The sequence below is a fragment of the Tenrec ecaudatus genome, chromosome 2 (assembly GCF_050624435.1).
Source record: "Tenrec ecaudatus isolate mTenEca1 chromosome 2, mTenEca1.hap1, whole genome shotgun sequence".
Lineage (NCBI taxonomy): Eukaryota > Metazoa > Chordata > Mammalia > Afrosoricida > Tenrecidae > Tenrec > Tenrec ecaudatus.
The window spans coordinates 132,653,865-132,672,150 of record NC_134531.1 but is presented as its reverse complement, the minus strand read 5'-3'; the positions used below and the strand labels follow the sequence as shown (position 1 = coordinate 132,672,150).

General features: G+C 42.2%; 1 pseudogene; it reads left to right on the top strand.

The window, feature by feature from the left end:
* Nucleotides 1-2,482: 2,482 nt before the first annotated feature.
* The window catches only part of LOC142440098 (small ribosomal subunit protein uS4-like), a 28,078-nt pseudogene continuing 12,274 nt past the window's right edge, over nucleotides 2,483-18,286 (top strand).

Genomic DNA, 18,286 nt, shown 5'->3' with positions numbered 1-18,286 from the left:
GAATAGTGTGTGTCCGGGCTTAGCGTCAGCAGCAGTCATTGGTTGCTGTGGCTGTGTTTATTATAACTCCGTCCTCACCGTCCATCTCGGAAGACAAAGTGCTCTGTGATATGTGAGGGAGCCTGAAGGCTTAAGTTGAGCCTCAGGCTGGTTTGAAGTGACTTTTGTGTGGATACTCTGTCTACCTGGTATAATTGGATTCAACTGAGCATTAAAATGTTTGGAGTCATAATAATTACTCAAGAACATAAATAAATGGCGGAGCCATTTTATGTGCATTCCACAAAGGATGATCTTTTCATAAACTTTTCCCTACAGGGGAATTTTTTTGGGGGAGTTGTCTTTTCCAGGAATGACTTAGCTCTTGTCTGGCTGCTCTATGAATCAGTTACTTGGGGAATAATGGAAATTGCTATTTCAATGGCAAGCTATATGGAGGGACATATGGCACCTGGTCTGTAGACAAGCCCTGTCTATTCAAGTGGATATTTCGTTCCCTTGGTAATGCTGCGGAGGCAGATGTTCTGGACTCCTGTGTGTGGGCATGTCAAGCTTAGGGTTCTGGATGCATTTGACTTGTCTATCATAGGTACTGACCACATCCCTAGCTTGCCCGGGAGTCTGGAAAGAATGGAATCAGAGTAGAGCAAATTTATCATCATTCCTGAAAAAATTATTAAAATATCCTCAAATATTGATTGGGCAGCTGACTGCATGCTGTCCTATGCTTCCCTTACTTGTTTTACAGATGATAGAAAGCTTTGGCTGCCCGCATAGACAATTAAAGGCAGAGTTTGGAAGTGTGAGGAGCTGAGTTGGAAGACTTCCTATCTCTCTCCTCCTGGCGGCGTCCCCTCCCCTTTCCAGCCTCCCCAACATCACTGCCGTCTTTACTCTACTGAGACTCTACCCTCTGGGCATACTGAGTACATTTCCAGTTAGACAAATCTGGTGAAAGTTCCAGATTGGGATTTATTCATTCTGTGAGATGTGACAATTTCCTTATCTCCGACACAAGGCACAAACTACAAAGCCTGTACAAAGGGTGGCTTTGAGGATTAATTCAAATGAAATATTTCAATGTTTTGCACAATGCTCAGCACACAGAGAAGAGTCTAATAAATACTACTTCCTTTTGCTTCTCCCTCAAATCCTACCTGAGTTTCACACTGTCTTCCCCTGTCCACGGGGCTTTTCATTAGGTGGCTTTCTCAAAATAGATCTGGTGATTGTGAATTATGTAATGTTAGAGATGAAAAGGGCTTTAGAGAAGACTAGACTAGGAGTTTTCAAGGCGTGTTCTGCATGGCTCCAGGTCCCCCGAGGACCCAGGGGGAGGCACCTTGCATTGCCCCAGGGGCCAAGGGGGTGGGGTGCTGGCCCTTGCCCTCCTTTGGACTAAAGAATTGCTGCTCTCAGGAGTTTTAAAAGGGAAGTTTTTGTGAAATTTCTTTTGGGGTGAAAAAGTGCTCTGTTCCTTTAAAAAGGGGGAAACACAAGAAGCAGCCTTGACCAAGACTTCGGTGTGTAGATAGGAAAAATGAGACTTGGAGAATTTAAGAGATGCTGCTTTGTGCCGTCTACCCTGCCGATGCGCTAGACAGTCTCCTTTCTCAGAGCAATTCCTTTGTCCTTTCTAATGCTCCTTGACCCAACTCCATCTCCACATTAGACTGAACTTATGCGAGCCTTGTTTAGTACAGATTTACTAAATATAAATTCCAGGACAGTGTTTCACAACTCTAGAATTTAAGTCCCTTCCAAGTGTGTTGACTTAAAATTCTTAAGATATTAATGATTGCCAAGACTCTAGGTTTCAAAACTTATTTCAGAAAAGTGAGCAAATGTTCAAAACCAGTTCAAAAAACTATTTGTTATGTGTAAATATCTGTTGCTAAACATTGAAACTACACAGAAATCCTCTTCAGATGTGCATTTTCACCCATCAGCCTCCTTCGAACAAGACCGACTTCTCTGTTGAACCACGGTTCAAAGTTGAATATACTCCTTTTAAGATACTAAACATTGTTTTGAGACTTGATTTCCTCCACCCCCCCGCTTAACAGTATCAGAGATGTTTTCATATAAGTGTGCATATATGTATAGGTATACATATGCTTTGCTATTTTAAATGTTTTTTCAGAATTTCCATTGAACTTCATGGTGTGAATGTCACCTTACAGTGGACGAAAAGAAGTTGTCTCCCCCTTTTTTTGCTATTACAAATGCTTATACACTAAATATCATTTTAGGTACCATCATGTACACATTTGTAATTATTCCTCTAGAATAAATGTTAGTGCTTGCTAATTTATTAACTATGAGACCTGGGTTCTCCACCAACTCATCACCTGTGCAGCCAGCTCTCGCCACCAATGGAAGCTTCTTGAACAGATTTGAGCAGAGCTTTCACACCAGGAAGAAACACCAGTGCATGAAAACCCTGTAGCCCCAATGCTCTGGAGAGAAGCCCTTTGAGGCGATGGCGTATGACAGTGTAGACCCCAATGCTCTGGTGAGCAGCCCTTTGAGGGGATGGCATACAGCAGTGTAGACCCCAATGCTCTGGTGAGCAGCCCTTTGAGGAGATGGCGTACAGCAGTGTAGACCCCAATGCTCTGGTGAGCAGCCCTTTGAGGAGATGGCGTACAGCAGTGTAGACCCCAATGCTCTGGTGAGCAGCCCTTTGAGGAGATGGCGTACAGCAGTGTAGACCCAATGCTCTGGTGAGCAGTCCTTTGAGGGGATGGCATACAGCAGGGCAGCATTTCCTCCCATCACGCCTTGGGTCACTCTCAGGTGAGTGCCGACTAGATGGCATCTAACGCAATTTCAGTGTGGAAGATTGCATTTTTCAAGTATGTTTCCAACAGCTCCTCATCCCTATGCTTTTTTTCCAATGTGGATTTGGGTTTAGCGATTCCCTTGTAACCACAGAGTGAACGTAAGGGATACCGTGTGACACCTTTGGCCTGATTCCTTAGAACTTGCTCCTGTGAGCATTCCTTACTGTGGCTCTTCCCAAACCCAACACAATACTCGGAGGAGCCCAAGCCACAGGGAAAGCGCCCCCTGTACATGCTCTGGCTTCTGGTCCTTGCTGAGCTTGCAAGCCTTCCTCACCCAAGCAATGAAAAACCCTCCGTACTCACTGTCACTGAGTTGATTCCCATTGATAGTTCCCCTACAGGACATTGTAGAACTTCACCTTTGGGTGTCTGAGATTGTAAGTCATTTGGGGAGCAGAAAGCTTCACCTTTTCTTCTGCTGATGATCTCAAATTACTGATCTTTCCATCGATAACCCAAAAAGTAACCCACCACGCCACTAGGGCTTCTTCACTCAGGCACCAGACAGGTGGATAAAGAACTCTCTAGATGATCCCAATACTAGCTATTTTCACTAACCCAGCCGTCTTTATAAGCTACAGCAGCCATCGTCACGGGGACTTATTTAACCTCTTGACCCTCTAGGTCTGTGAGCATTGAATTTGGAGTGGTCTGTTACAGAGCAACAGATAAAGGAAACATAAGAAGGAATGTGTGGAGTAAGGAGTCATAATCTGTCTGCCATCTGAGCCTGAAGGCCTTCACGATCTGAGTTAAGCTTCTTGGACTCAAGTTTCCTTGTCTGTGAAGTGAGGACACCGTTAGTGGCCCTAGCAAAACCACAGAGAATTGGTGAGAATCTAATGGGAGAGTGCTTTGTACAGATGGACACGGAAGAGTACCAGCACTCTCCTCAAACCATAGAAAATAGAGTCAATTTACTTTGAGTCAGTATATAGATATATATTTCTAAGGTCAAGGAAGTTTAATGTTATCTCTGAGCTGTGCTGGCCCTATAAATTTGGCAAAAAGAGAGCCTGGCCCCATGGAATGACGTGCTGTATCTCCAAAACATGAACAGAATGTTGTCTTCTAGGTAAATGACTGACATTCTTTCTAGGAAGAACGAGGTTTGTGTGTTTCCATTCAACATTGAAAAAATCCAGAGATCGCATACCTGACCCAAGTAAACACTGACACTGCTGGGTTATATCTTACCATTGCTGGGGGGGTTGGGTTCTTTACAACCTAAGGCCAGTACATTAAACACCAGTGAAACTACCTTTTTGGGGAGGTGGGGGGAAGGGGAAAGGCTGCTCACTGTGTTGCTACAGGAACCCAAGCATCAGTCAAAATGTCTTACCTCTTGAAGGTGGATTGCCAGTTCCATCGAGATTGAAAGCCAAGTTCACCAAGTTCCATGCAACCCAAATAAGTCAGAATTAATCTCAGTAAGCATTTGACGGCGGAAGAGCAGTGACAGAGGAGCAGAGATAGCCCCATTCTCAATATTTCCAGTTCTGTTTTCCTGCAAACCGATGAATGGAAATTTTTGCATAGAAAATATACAGGTTCGGGCTTCTTTATTTTTATGTCTAGGTTGTTCTCAAGCCATAATTGCTTTGCCTTCTCTCTTCAGCTCTACGAATTTTGCTTTATCGAAAGTAATCTAAACACACTTCTCAGTTGTCAGTGTTTGAAGCATTTTTACAGGTGTGAAATAAGCAAATAATGTGATTAAATACCTAAAAGTAGTGTGATCTCCTGGATAGAACATTTATATTTTAGTAAGACCTCAGTTCAAATCTTATTATACCTACATTAACAGTGTTAAATTAAGCTATTTACCAAAACTTTCTGAAACTCAATTTCTTCCCCTGGTATTGGAGTAATAGTTTTTACCTCAGAATGGTTGTGAAGGTTAAATGGCCTCATAAGTTTGGGGGAGCAATATAATATTAAAAGTTCTTTTTACCCCAATTTACCCAGATAATATTCTGTGCAAACATTACTGCTGAATCTCACAGCACTCTTCCTCCCCCTTTTTTGTTTCCTCCTGTAGTTCTAGAAATTCTCATGTGTTTCCACACATTTGCATATGTAGCTTAGGAAAAATAAAATGTAGAGTACAGCGGTTCTCCAGTTCCTGCTTCCAGCCCCGTGCCTTATGGTGTCAGGCTGGACATCAGAGAGCTCTTCTTTGAGACTGTACACAGCAAGCTAGGTTCCTGTCTAACCACTTTTACACAAATTATTCAGAAATATCCTTACATTTTGGGGGAAATAGTGTGGGGGCCACATCTGTTCTCTGTACAGAAGAACTTCACACCAATCTGAGGTTGATTCTCACAGGGCAGAGGTCAGACATGCCCTCATGCTTCAATGTCCTTTGTCCTCTTTGAGCTCACTCCCATGGCACGCTACTGCTCTCCTGGGCCTGACAGTGCACTTCCAGGGCCAGACAGAACCTATAGGCAATACTCATGATGAGGGGACTCAAGTAAGGAAGTTAACAGGGTACAAGTCAGGATCAGAAAATATAAAGGATACAATTCTTTTGTCTGCATATCCCTAGGCTTTGAAACCCACACAGTGCCTCGTCTCAGTCATCCTGGCAGGCATATCTCTCTTTAGTGGTTGGCCTCTCACTTATCCGACGTCTTGATCTCTGCCCACTCTGGTAAGTGTTACCAAGCTCCTTCAGTGCTGATAAATGCCCCAAAGGTACCGGACTCTGGAAGCCAGCCTCCTTCCTGAAGGCATTTAGCTTTTTACATTCTATGGTATAGCTTCCACATCTCTATGCAGGGATCTTGGGACTCAATTCACGGCTGGGTCTTCATTCTTCATCAAGAATGGTACCGGGATTTTCTGTTCTGACTTCTGAGACAGATCACTGTATACGCAGTGGAATGGCAAAGCCGACCAATCCCCGGGTTAGAGTCCGCCACGCTATTTGCATACTCCCACCCACCAATGTGGTGGAAGTTACAAAGACTCAGGACAGAAGAGCTGGACCAAGGATTGACACGTCACTGCAGTTTTTCGTGATAGGTCATTATTCCGATTCCTTCCATTCTGGCTGTACTGTTTCTGGTACTATGGTTTCCCCGCCCGCTTGCCTTCTCATCTTTGCTCCAGAGTAGTTTTTGACCATTTTCTCTTCTGTAGTTGATTGATTATTTTTTAAAGAGATTAATTACTCACAAGTATTATTCTTTATCTTTTGATTTGATCTGTTATGGTCACCTCAAGGAATAATGTTGGTGTCAGATTTAAAGTGTTTCTCAGGAAAGTAGCTTTGTGGAGTGATCTAGTCTCAATTGATCCAGTAAGTCTGAAGTTTTTAAGATTTTGAATTCTAGTCCACATTTTTCTCCTTTTCTAGTGACACATCTAATGTGGCCCTGATCAGAACACTTGGCAGTGGTGACTGGGCACCACTTACATCTTCCGGTCTCAAGCAGACGAGGCTGTGGTTCATATAGACCATTAACTCTGTAGACTATTTTCTTCCTCGAGTCTTTAATTTCCTTCATTCCCTTTTATTTAAGATAAGCAGAGGTAAATATTTATTTCCTAAATGTCCATTTCCAAGCTTTTAGGATCCCATAGACTATTCACTACATTCAGTTGTACAACATATACTTTATAGACCAACTGATTGAGTTGTCTTATGAGATTATAGTCCCAAATCTTCAGCTCCCCCAAACCGATCGCATATGGTGAAGGGTTATGTCTATCAAGCATCTTACCAGTTTCCTTTATTTGATTGATTTTGTATATGGATAGATGTGTATGCACACATATGCATTTGAACATATCTAAAGCTACTTCTCATTGAATTAGGTAAATGTGCTGCACAAAACCTTTTAAAAGTGCTGCAAAGGAAATATGTTACTTTGAGGACTAAGGTGTGCCTCACCCGAGCCATGGTATTTTCAATTGCTTTACGTGTATGTGAAAGTTGCACATCACATTAGAAAGACCGAAGAAAAAAATAGGTACATTTCAACTATGGTGCTGGCAAAGAATACTGAACCTGCCATGGATTGTCAAAAGAACAAACAGATCTATCTCGAAAAGAGTACAGCCCAAATGCTGTTGATCAGGAGATACCAGTCCTTGGAGAAGAACATCATGCTTGGTACAATGGTACAACATTGTGCTTGACAGATGGACTGGCATCATGACTGCAACAATGGGTTCACACATAGCAACAATAGTGAGGATAGGACAAGGGAACAACAAGTGATCCAAAATTAGTGCCAAGGAGGATGTGAGAGGCTTGGTAGGAATTGATCAAGGGCAATGTAACTGAGAGAAATTACTGAAACCCAAACGAAGGCTGAGCATGATAGTGGGACAAGAGGAAAGTAAAGGGAAATAGAAGAAAGAACTAGGAGGCACAGGGCATTTATAGAGTTCTAAACACAGGCATGTACATATGTAAATATTTATATATGATGATGGTGAAATAGATCTATGTGCATATATTTATAGGTTCAGTATTAAGGCAGCAGATGGACATTGGGCCTCCATTCAAGCACTTACTCAATGCAAGAACACTTTTTTCTATTAAATTGGCATTCCAGGATGCACACCTTCCCGACATGATAGCTGAGGACAAATGTGTGCATAAGCAAATGTGGTGAAGAGAGCTGATGGTGCCCAGCTATCAAAAGATATAGTGTCTTTGGTCTTAAAGGCTTGAAGATAAACAAGCGGCCATCTAGCTGAGAAGCATCAATGCCCACATGGAAGAAACACACCAGCCTGTGTGAACACGAGTTGTCAAAGGGATCAGGTATCAGGCACCGAAGAACAAAAAAATCATATCATTGTAAATGAGGGGGAGTGCATATTAGGGACTCATAGCCCATCTGTAGGCAACTGGACTTTCCATTACAGAAGAGTTTCGGGGAGGACACAAGCCATTCAGGGTGCAGTGTAGCAACAATGAAACATACAACTTTCCTCTAATTTTTAAATGCTTCCTTGCCCCCTCTTCATGATCCCAATTCTACCTTACATATCTGGCTAGACCAGAAGATGTACACGGGTACAGATTGGAACTGGAAACACAGAGAATCCAGGACAGATGATCCCTTCAGGACCAGTGGCAAGAGTGGTGATACTAGGAGGGTCGAGGGAAGGTGGGCTGGAAAGGGGGAACCGATTACAAATATCTACACATAATCTCCCTGGGGGACGGACAACAGAAAAGTGGGTGAAGGCAGGGAGACATCGGACAGTGTAAGACATGACAAAATAATAATAATTTATAAATAATCAAGGGTTCATTAGGGAGGGGGAACCGGGGAGGGAAGGGGAAAAAACGAGGAACTGATACCAAGGGCTTAAGCGGAGAGCAAATATTTTGAGAATGATGAGGGCACCAAATGTACAAATGTGCTAGACACAAAGGATGTATGTATGGATTGTAATAAGAGTTGTATGAGCCACGAATAAAATGATTTCAAAAAACATAGTGAGGATGTTCAGGACCATACAGTATTTATCTCCAGGGTTATTAAGGGTCAGAGCTGCCTGGACAGTACCTAATAACAGCAGTCTGACAATATTTCAGAGGTACAACATTTCAGGAGATAGCATATGAGCAAGAACCAATGGTGCTTAAGGAGGACGTTCAAGAAGCACTGAATACATTAGCCAAAAACAAGGGTCTAGGAATTAATGGGAAATGAACAGAAATGTTTCAGCAAGTTAATAAGGGACAGGAAACACTCACTTAGTTATGCCAGGAAATTTGGAAGACTGACAGGGACAGATCCATATTTTTGCCCATTCCCAGGAAAAAAAAAAAAGGTGACCCAACAGAATGCTCAAACTATAGAACAATATCATTGATAATACATTCAAGTAAAATTTTGCTGAAGATCATCCAACAATGTTTGCAGCAGTCCACTGACAGGGAGCTTCCAAAGGTTCAGGCCAGATTCAGAAGAGGATGTGGAACAAGGAAATATCAATGCTGATGTCAGATGGATCTTGGCTCAAACAGACAATACCAGAAAGGTGTTTACTGGTGGGTTTTTGTAACTATGCAAAAAGATGTTCCCCTGTGTGGACCATAATAAACTACAGAGAATCTTGAGAAGAATGGAAATTCCAAAATGCTTTGTTGTTCTATTGCTGAACTTGTACTTGGATCAAAAGACAGCTGTGTGAACAGAACAAAGGAATATCCCATGGTTTAAAATCAGGAAAGGTGTGTGTCAGAGTTGCATCCTTCCACCACACTTGTTCAGTCACTGTGCTGAGCAAATCATCAGCGAATCTAGATGGTATGAAGGAGAGTGTGGCATTAGGATGGGAGGAAGGCTTACTAACAACCTGCGATATGCAGATGACACAATCTTGCTTGTTTAAAGTGAGGAGGACTTGAAGCACTTGCTGATGTAGATCAAGGAGTGCAGCCTCAGTGCGGATTATGACTCAGTGTACAGAAGACCAAAATCCTCACAACTGGACCAGGAGGTAACACCATGATAAATGGAGAATTTCTTAAGGTTGTTAAGGATTGCGTCTTACTTGGATTCACAATCAATGCTCATGGAAGCAGCAGTCAAGAAATCAAAAGACGTATTGCCTTAGGTAGGTCTGCCGCACAGGAACTTTGTAGAATATTATAAAGAATGAATGACTTTGAGGATTAAGATGTGCCTGACCCAAACAATGATATTTCATTGATCCATATGCATGGGAAAGTTGGACATTGAGAAAGGAGCATCAAAGAAGAATTGATGTGTTGGAATTGCGGCGCTGCAGAAGAATATTGAAAGGACCATGGACTGATAAAACGACAAACCCGCCTCTCTTGGAAGAAATGCCACCGGAATGTTCCTGGGAAGGATGTCAAGACTCAGTCATACATAGGGCATGTTGTCATGAGAGACTTGTCCCTGCAGAGGGACATCGTGATTGGTAAAGTGGAGGGGTGGTGAAGGAGAGGTAGGCCTGCAATGAGATGGAGGGACACTGTGGCTGCAGCAATGGGCTCAAGCTCAGGAGCGATGCTGTAGTGTTTTGTTCTGTTAGGCATACGGTCACTATGGATTGTAGTCAACTTGATGGCACCTAACAACATGGATACTTCTATCCACATGTACAAGGAGATTGAAAAAAATCATGGAAAATAGAAAGAAAGATAATGGATTTTTTTCCCATTTAAAAGTCCCCTTATACACATACCCATCTATTCATACTCACACTCCTACTAGGTATTCACTTAACCATGTTGCTGCTGTTAGGTGCCATTGGATTGATTCTGACACATACTAACCGAATGAATGGACAGCAGAAGGAAGCACTGCTCAGTCCTGAATTTGCCTCAAAAATTATTGTCATGCTTGAACCCGTTGTTGCAGCTACTGTGTCAATCCAGCCCCTTTAAGATCTTCCTCTTTCAATCGGACCTTTTCCCAAGCATGATGTCCTTTTCTGGTGACTGGTCTCTCTTGGTTCAATAGCCAGAGTCTATAGACAAAGTGCTGCCATCCTCACTTGTAAGGAGCAAACACACTGGCAGAACTTCTTCCCAGGTCGGTGTATTTGTTCTTCTGGCAGTCCCGGTACTTTCAACATTCTTCACCAGCACTGTAATTCAAATGCATTCTTCTTTGGTCTTCCTATTCAGTGTCCAACTTTCATATGCATATGAAGTGATTGAAAATTACTAGGGCTTGTGTCAGGCACATTGTAATTCCCAAAGTGATATATCCTTGCTTTATAGCACTCTCAAGAATTCTTGTACAGCAAATCTGCCCAAAGTAATATGTCATTTGAATTTATGATTGCTGCTTCCATGAGCATTGCTTGTGGATCCAAGTAAGATAAAATCATCAATAATTTCAACTTTTTCTAAATTTATCATGATGTTGCCTATTGGTACAGTTGTGAGAATTTGGGTCTTCCTTAAATTGAGTTGTAATCCATACCGAAGGCTACAAGCCTTGATCTTCATCAGCAAGTGCTTCAATGCTTCATCACTTGTAGCAAGCAAGGTTGTGTCATCTGCATAGCATAGGTTGTTAATAAGCCTTCCTCTAATCCTGATGCCACACTCTTCTTCATATGATCCAGATTCTCTGATGCTTTGCTCAGCGTATCGGTTGGAAAGGTCTGGTGAAAGGATTCAACTCTGATGCACACCTTTCCTGATTGTGTGCCATGCAGCATTCATTCCCTTGTTCTGTTCGTACGACTACGTCTTGTCCTTGCCCAAGTTTCTTATGAACACAATGAATGGTTCTGGATTTCCCATTCTTCTCAAGATTTTTCATAGTTTATTATGATCTGTACAGTTGAAAGCATTTTTGCGTAGTTAATCAAACACCAGTATACATCTTTCTGGTATTCTCTGCTTTCAGCCAAGATCCATCTGACACCAAGAATGATATCCCTTGTTCCATGTCCTCCTCTGAATCTGCCCTGAACTTCTGGCAGTTCCCTGTCAGTGAACTGGTGCAAATGTTCTGGGATGATCTTAAACAAAATTTTACATGCATGTGATATCAGTGACATCATTCTATAATTTGAGCATTTATTTGGGTCATTTTGAAATGGGCACAAGTATAGATCCCTTCCATTCAGTTGGCCGAGTAACTGTCTTTTAAATTTCCTGGCATAGACAAGTGAGTGCTTACAGTGCTTCATCAGCTTGTAGAAATATTTTAATGGCATTCCATCAATTCCAGGAGTCTTGGTTTTGACTAATGCTTTCAGTGTAGTTTGAACGTCTTGGTTCAGTATTGTTGGTTCTTGTTCCTATGCTACCCCTTGAAATGGTGGAATGTCACCTCGTTCCTTTTGGCATGGTGACTCTGTACTCTGTCCATCTTCTCTTGATGTCCCCTGCATCATTCAATACTTGCTTACAGAATCTTTCAAAATTGCAATTTGAGGGTTGAATTATTTCTTGAGTTCTTTCAGTTCCAGATATGCTGAACATATTTTTCCTTTCTGTTTTTCTAATTCTAGATCCTTGCACATTTCATGATACTATTTGGCGTTTTCTTCCGGAGCTGCCGGGCAGCTTACCTACTTACCCTTAGGTGAATTAACTCAGGAAGTCGACTTGGGACTCACCAGGCCGGCTAGTTGCTAGGCAGAGTCAGAGCCTGAGTTTTAATTTAGGTTTGGTTGAGCACCGGCGCAGTATGCAATTTTATTCCCTGTGCAATTTGATTCTGACGGAATTTCTTATCACTAATAATAAATAAATGAAATAATGAAACCACTTATTATTACTAATAAGTAATACAAGTTCTCATGTTTTGGGGGGTTATGCGATTTTTATTTTTTTAATGCTAAGCACCAGCACATAATATTTTCCCCATTACTTTCTATTTTTTTCCTTTTAGCTGTGTTTTTTTTCTTAAATCATTTTATTGGGGGCTTGTACAATTCTTATCACAATCCATACATACATCCATTGTGTCAACAACATATGTACATTTGTTGTCATCATCATTTTCAAAACATTCGCCTTCTACTTGAACCCTTAATATCTGCTGCTCATTTCCCCCTCCCTCCCCACTCCCCTGACCTCATGAACCCTTCATCATTCATAAATTACTATTATTTTGTTATATATTACACTGTCCGACGTCTCCCCCTGCCCCCTTCTCTGCTGTCCAACCCCCAGGGAGGAGGCTATACGTAGATCCTTGTAATCAGTTCCCCCTTTCTACCCCACATTCTCTCCAACCTCCAGGCATCGCCACTCTCACCACTGGTCCTGAAAGAGTCATCTGTCCTGGATTCCCTGTGTTTCCAGTTGCTATCTGTACCTATGTACATCATCTGGTCTAGCCAGATTTGTAAGGTAGAATTGGGATCATGATAGTGGGGCAGAGGAAGTATTTAAGAACTAGAGGAAAGTTATATGTTTCATCGTTGCTACCCTGCACCCTGTCTGGCTCATCTCCTTCCCACAAACCTTTAGTAAGGGGTGTCCGGTTGGCTACTAATGGGCTTTGAGGCTCCACTCTGCACTCACCCACATTTTCAGTGCTATGATTTTTTTGTTCCTTGATGCTTGATACCTGATCCTTCGACAGCTCGTGGTCACTCAGGCTGGTGTGTTTCTTCCCTGTGGGCTTTGTTGCTTCTGAACTAGAAGGCCACTTGTTTATCTTCAAGTCTTAAAGACCCCAGATGCTATATCCTTCAATAGCTGGGCACCATCAGCTTTCTTCACCACATTTGCTTATGCACATGTTTGTCTTCAGTGATCTTATCAGGAAGGTGGGTACCCACTGATATGATTTTTAGTTCTTTGATGTCTGATAGCTGGTCTCCAGGTCAGCCAAGCTGGTGTGCTTCTTCCACGTGGGCTTTGATGCTTCTCAGCTAGATGGCCTCTTGTTTATCTTCAAGCCTTTAAGACCACAGACTACATCTTTTGATAACCCGGCACTGTCAGCTTTCTTCACCACATTTGCTTATGCACACATTTTTCTTCAGCAATCGTGTCGAGAAGGTGTGCATCCTGGAATGCCAATTTAATAGAACAAAGTGTTCTTGCATTGAGTAAGTGCTTGAATGGAGGCCCAATGTCCATCTGCTGCCTTAATACTAAATATAAATATATATATATAAATAAATAAATAAATAAATAAATAAATATATATATATATATATATATATACACACACACATAGATCTGTTTCCCCACACGCATATAAATATATTTACATATGTACATTCCAGTATTTAGACCTCTATAAATACCCTTTGTCACCTAGTTATTTCCTCTATTTCCTTGTACTTTCCTCTTGTCCCACTCTCATGCTCAGCCTTCATTTGGGTTTCAGTAATTTCTCTTGGTTACATTGCCCTTGCTGAATCCCTACCAGGCCACTCACACCCTCCTTGCTACTGATTTTGGATCTCTTATTGCTTCTCTGTCCCTGGGTTGGTCAGCACCTTGCCTCCTCATCCCCCTCTCCCGTGTCCCCCCGGAACCATTGGTCCTGTTGTTTTCTCCTCCAGACTATTCATCCAGTCTATCTTATCTAGATAGGTAGAGATAATAATATGTACCAAAAATCAAGTCATAGCAAGGTAGGTGATGAGTGAGAACACAGCGATGACAGCAAAAAAGGAAACCAATTACCCATAGAAGAATTAATTAATTAAAAGAAAAAAATTTAAAAGAAAGAAAAACCTATAAATAGATCAAGGTCTAATTTTTTATCTCTAGGCATGTCCTTCAGTCAGGTACAATGGAGTGCCATGTTCTGACCCCAGAGTCTGTCCTTTGTACTCCCTCTGGGGCTCCCTGCTCTGCTCCCACGGTTGCTCTGCCTCACACTTTTAGTGGTTTGCCTCGGTGTCACAGGGTCAGTCTGGGCCAGTTCTGACCCCGAGTCACCAGTGTTGTCCCCTTTAGGGCCCTGGGCCATCAAGGGATGGCATGTCTCATAGTGGGATCGGCCATATTGTCCATTTTGACCATTGACTGTTCAGAGCGGGGATATCGTTCTCCAGGTCTGAAGGGCCAGGATGTGCTCCACTCTCTCTTCCTACCCCTTCTTTGATCCCATTTGCTCTGATTGAACATGCTCCTCTCCCCTAGCTGCAGCTTCAGAGCCACCCTCTCAAGTAAATTCTTCTGGGGTGGTGGGCAGTTGTCCACGTAGCTGGTATGGGGGCTGAGCCCTCAGGCCCCTCCACTGGCTACCCACTCCTTGCAGGCACACTGCATTCATCTGGCACTGGCTTTGTATCTGGTTTCTCTTTCCCCGTGGAGACACAAACAACACCCTCCCCTTGGGTGGGTCAGTGCCCTATTCCCTGATCACACATGTTTTTTTCTTTTCCTTTTCCTCCCTCCACCCCCATTTTAGTTGGGTACCATATGTACCCCTGGATTTGGTCTGGCCCCTGCCATCCTACCTGGACCTTACCACTGGAGTGTTTGTATACAGTATCTTTTCCCATGTCCCTTTTGCACTTACCTTTCTGTTCTCTCATATATATATATATGTAAACTTACCTCAGCGTACTCATATTGTACTCGTCCTTTTGTGCTTGGTTTACTTCACTTAGCATAATTTCCTCCAGTTCTTCCCATGAGGCAATGTGCTTCATGCGTTCATCACTGCTTTATAACGATGCACAGTACTCCATTGTATGTATGTACCACAGTTTTTTAATCCATTTGTCTGTTGATGGAAATTTGGGGTTGTTTCCAACTCCTTGCGATTGTGAACTGTGCCACAATGAACATTGGAGCACAGATGTCTGGCCGTGGTTTATTTCTTGCTTCTTCTGGGTATATGTCCAGTAGGGCGATTGCTGGGTCGTATGGTAACTCAATTTCCATCTGTTTGAGATATCGTCTACTCAATTTCCATAGTGGCTGTACATACCTACAACTCCACCAGCAGTGGATGAGAGTCCCTATCTCACCACATCCCCTCCAACTCTTGTTGCTTTCTGATTTTTTGAATTGGGCTATCTTTGAGGGTGTTAGGTGGTATCTCATAGTTGTTTTAATTTGTATTTCTCTTATGGCTAATGATCGGGAATATTTTCTCATGTTTATTGGCCATTCGGATTTCTGCCCCTGTGAAACTTTTGTTCAGGTCCGTTGCCCACCTCCTCCGTGGGCACTTAGTTTTTCTCTTATTGTAAGCTTGCAAAGTATGTAGATTTTAGTGATAAGGCCTTTGTCTGATGTGTCATTGCTAAAGATGTTTTCCCAGTCGGTGAACTCTCTTATTACTCTCTTGGTGAATTCTTTCAACGTACACAGGTGTCTTATCCTCAGTATATCCCACTGGTCTATTTGTGACTCCTCTCTATTTGTATCCTTCCCTATTCCTGATAGCCTGTGTAATCCCTGTGCCAAGGTTCTCCGGTTTGTCCCAATTACCTCATTGATGGCCCTCATTATTTGGGGTTTTATCTCAAGGTCTGTGATCCACCTTGAGTTTATTCTTGTGCATGGAGTGAGGTAAGGGCCTTGTTTCATTTTTCTGCAGGTAGATATCCATTTTTCCCAGCACCATTTATTGAAGATGGCATATGCTTTAGTTGTCATTTTACAGCTGAGGAAACTAGGGCTCACAAACTTGACAAAATTAACTAGCAATGGGTTGGGAATAAAGTTAAAGAAGACCTTTATTCTTCATTGTACTCCAACATAATGAGACAGCCCTCAGCTGAAAACCCCTGCTGTCCCCATCATGCCTCTGGATCGGACAATAGAACAAACCCTTGAGGCTTCCCGCAGAACTGGTTTGAGAGTTTGGAGGACCCCCACACTCCTTTGATACTTGCTTCTTGTTGTTTGTTTGTTTATTCAATAATAACTTCCCCCAAGTGAGACCTGCCCAGGCGCCTTTGGTCATGGGCATCACAGCTCACCCAATGTATAACATCCTAATCCCTTCTGGATTCATTCAGAGCTTCCTTTGAGGGTACAAAGAGTCACCCGTGGACTTCAGAGAGGACTGCAGTGTAGGAAAACGAGACTAACCTAGAAGGATCAAGCCCTATGTTTTAGATGGGGAGGGGCAGAGGGAGGGTCTATTCTTTTTAAAAAAAAAACAAAACTGTTAGCTTATTTTAATTTCATGTCAACATAAGAAATGTATAGATACATATACATTCATCCAATCATTTAAGCATACATTTTCATAACTTAAAATATTGTGAGAATTTAAGTTCACCCCTTAGTAGACTTAATGTACTTTCTCTGAAATACATAATACATATAACCGATTCCCAAGATTGCGTAGGATTTTAAAAAAGATTTGATCAGCATTAAATAATCTAAGGTCATTAATTTTTTTTTAAACACAGAGTAAACTAAGTTTGGGCCAACGAGACTCGGGAGGCTCAATTTTCAAATCCAGCTGGCAGCGCTCTTGTTTTCTCATGTTGAGTGGCGGGAGAATCAGCTCATTCTGCTCAGGTAGAGGCGTTCACCTGCAAAAGGGGGAAAGGCCTCATGATACTAAGGAGCCTTGGTGTCTCAGTAACGTGTTGGGCTGCTAGCCACAGGCTTCTCTGAGGGAAAGATGAGCAATCTCAGAGGCCTACGGAGCTTGGTATTGGTTGGTGGTGGTTGTTAGGTGTCAACAAGTTGGTTCTGACTCAGAGCAACAACAGGAAGAACCACGGTCTGGGACGGCACCATCCACACAATTGCTATGTATGGGCCCAGTATAGCAGACGCTGTGTCAGTCCATCTCCGTGAAAGTCTTGTTTTTTGTTGACTGTCCACTTTAACAAGCAGGATGTTCTTTTTTAGGGAATGAGCTCTCCTGATACCATGTACAAAGTAGATGAGATGAAGTCTTGCCATCCTTGCTTTTCAGAAAGATTCTGATTGTACTTCCAAACAGATTTGTTTGTTCTTCTGGCTGTCTACATAGTACATTCAATTATCTTCACCAACACCCTAATTCAAATACATTAATTCTTCTTCTGTCTTCCAATTCAGTGACCAACTTTCACATGAATATGAAACAATTGAACACGCCATGGTGATGCAAACAGCCTTCCTATCATGTGGAATGCATTAGAAATGGCTTTCACTTTCTTTGCAGATGCGGTTAAGTTCAAACGTGGCACCCTATCATGTGATCTCCCTTATGATCCAGTTAAATGTGTTCTAGTTTTTCATATTTTCTGTTTTCTTTTCGATCTAGGTTTTTGTTATTACTTTTAAAATTTGTTTTTAAAATATTTTCTGTATAGGAAATTCAGAATAGGTGAATATCTAATGACTGTAACTGGATTAATGGTTCTTGGAATTATGACAGGGGACGTTAGGCAGGGAAAGGGGGACCCGATAATGACAAGTACAAGCATGAAGAAATTGTTTTAAAACGGATTGTGACAATGATTAGACAACTCTTCTTAATGCCATTGAGCTATTAAACTGTATGATATGTGAATTATATGCCAATAAAGCTATTGAAAAATAAAAAGCAAACCCCATGGCGTACATCAGGCATAGTTTAGTCCTCACAGTGGCATCTTTACACTTAAACCGACTGAAAAGTTCTACTCTATCCTGGGAGATCACTATGAGTTAGCTCAATGGGAGCGGGTTGGGTTCTTTGTGGCATATTGCAAAGATAAAATGAAGAACTCTCTGTAAATCATAAAATATGAAATCAACATGGTACATAATTTTCCTCCATATCATCCCACACTACCCTATTGTATCAGTTAGCTGTTATCCTTTAAAAAGCTACCACAGAGCTTGGTAGATCTAAAGAATAGCCATTTGCTTGCTAATGATTCTGTGGTCTGGTCAGAGAAAAGCCAGACAATCTTACGGGCTTGTTTGCTGGACTCTCTCATATTACTCGTGTTAGCTGGCAGGGAGGCTGAGGCTGTTTGGTCCTCTTTGGCCCCACACATATCTGGCAGTTGGCTAGGCTGAGGCTGACAGGGAAGACAAGGCCGTG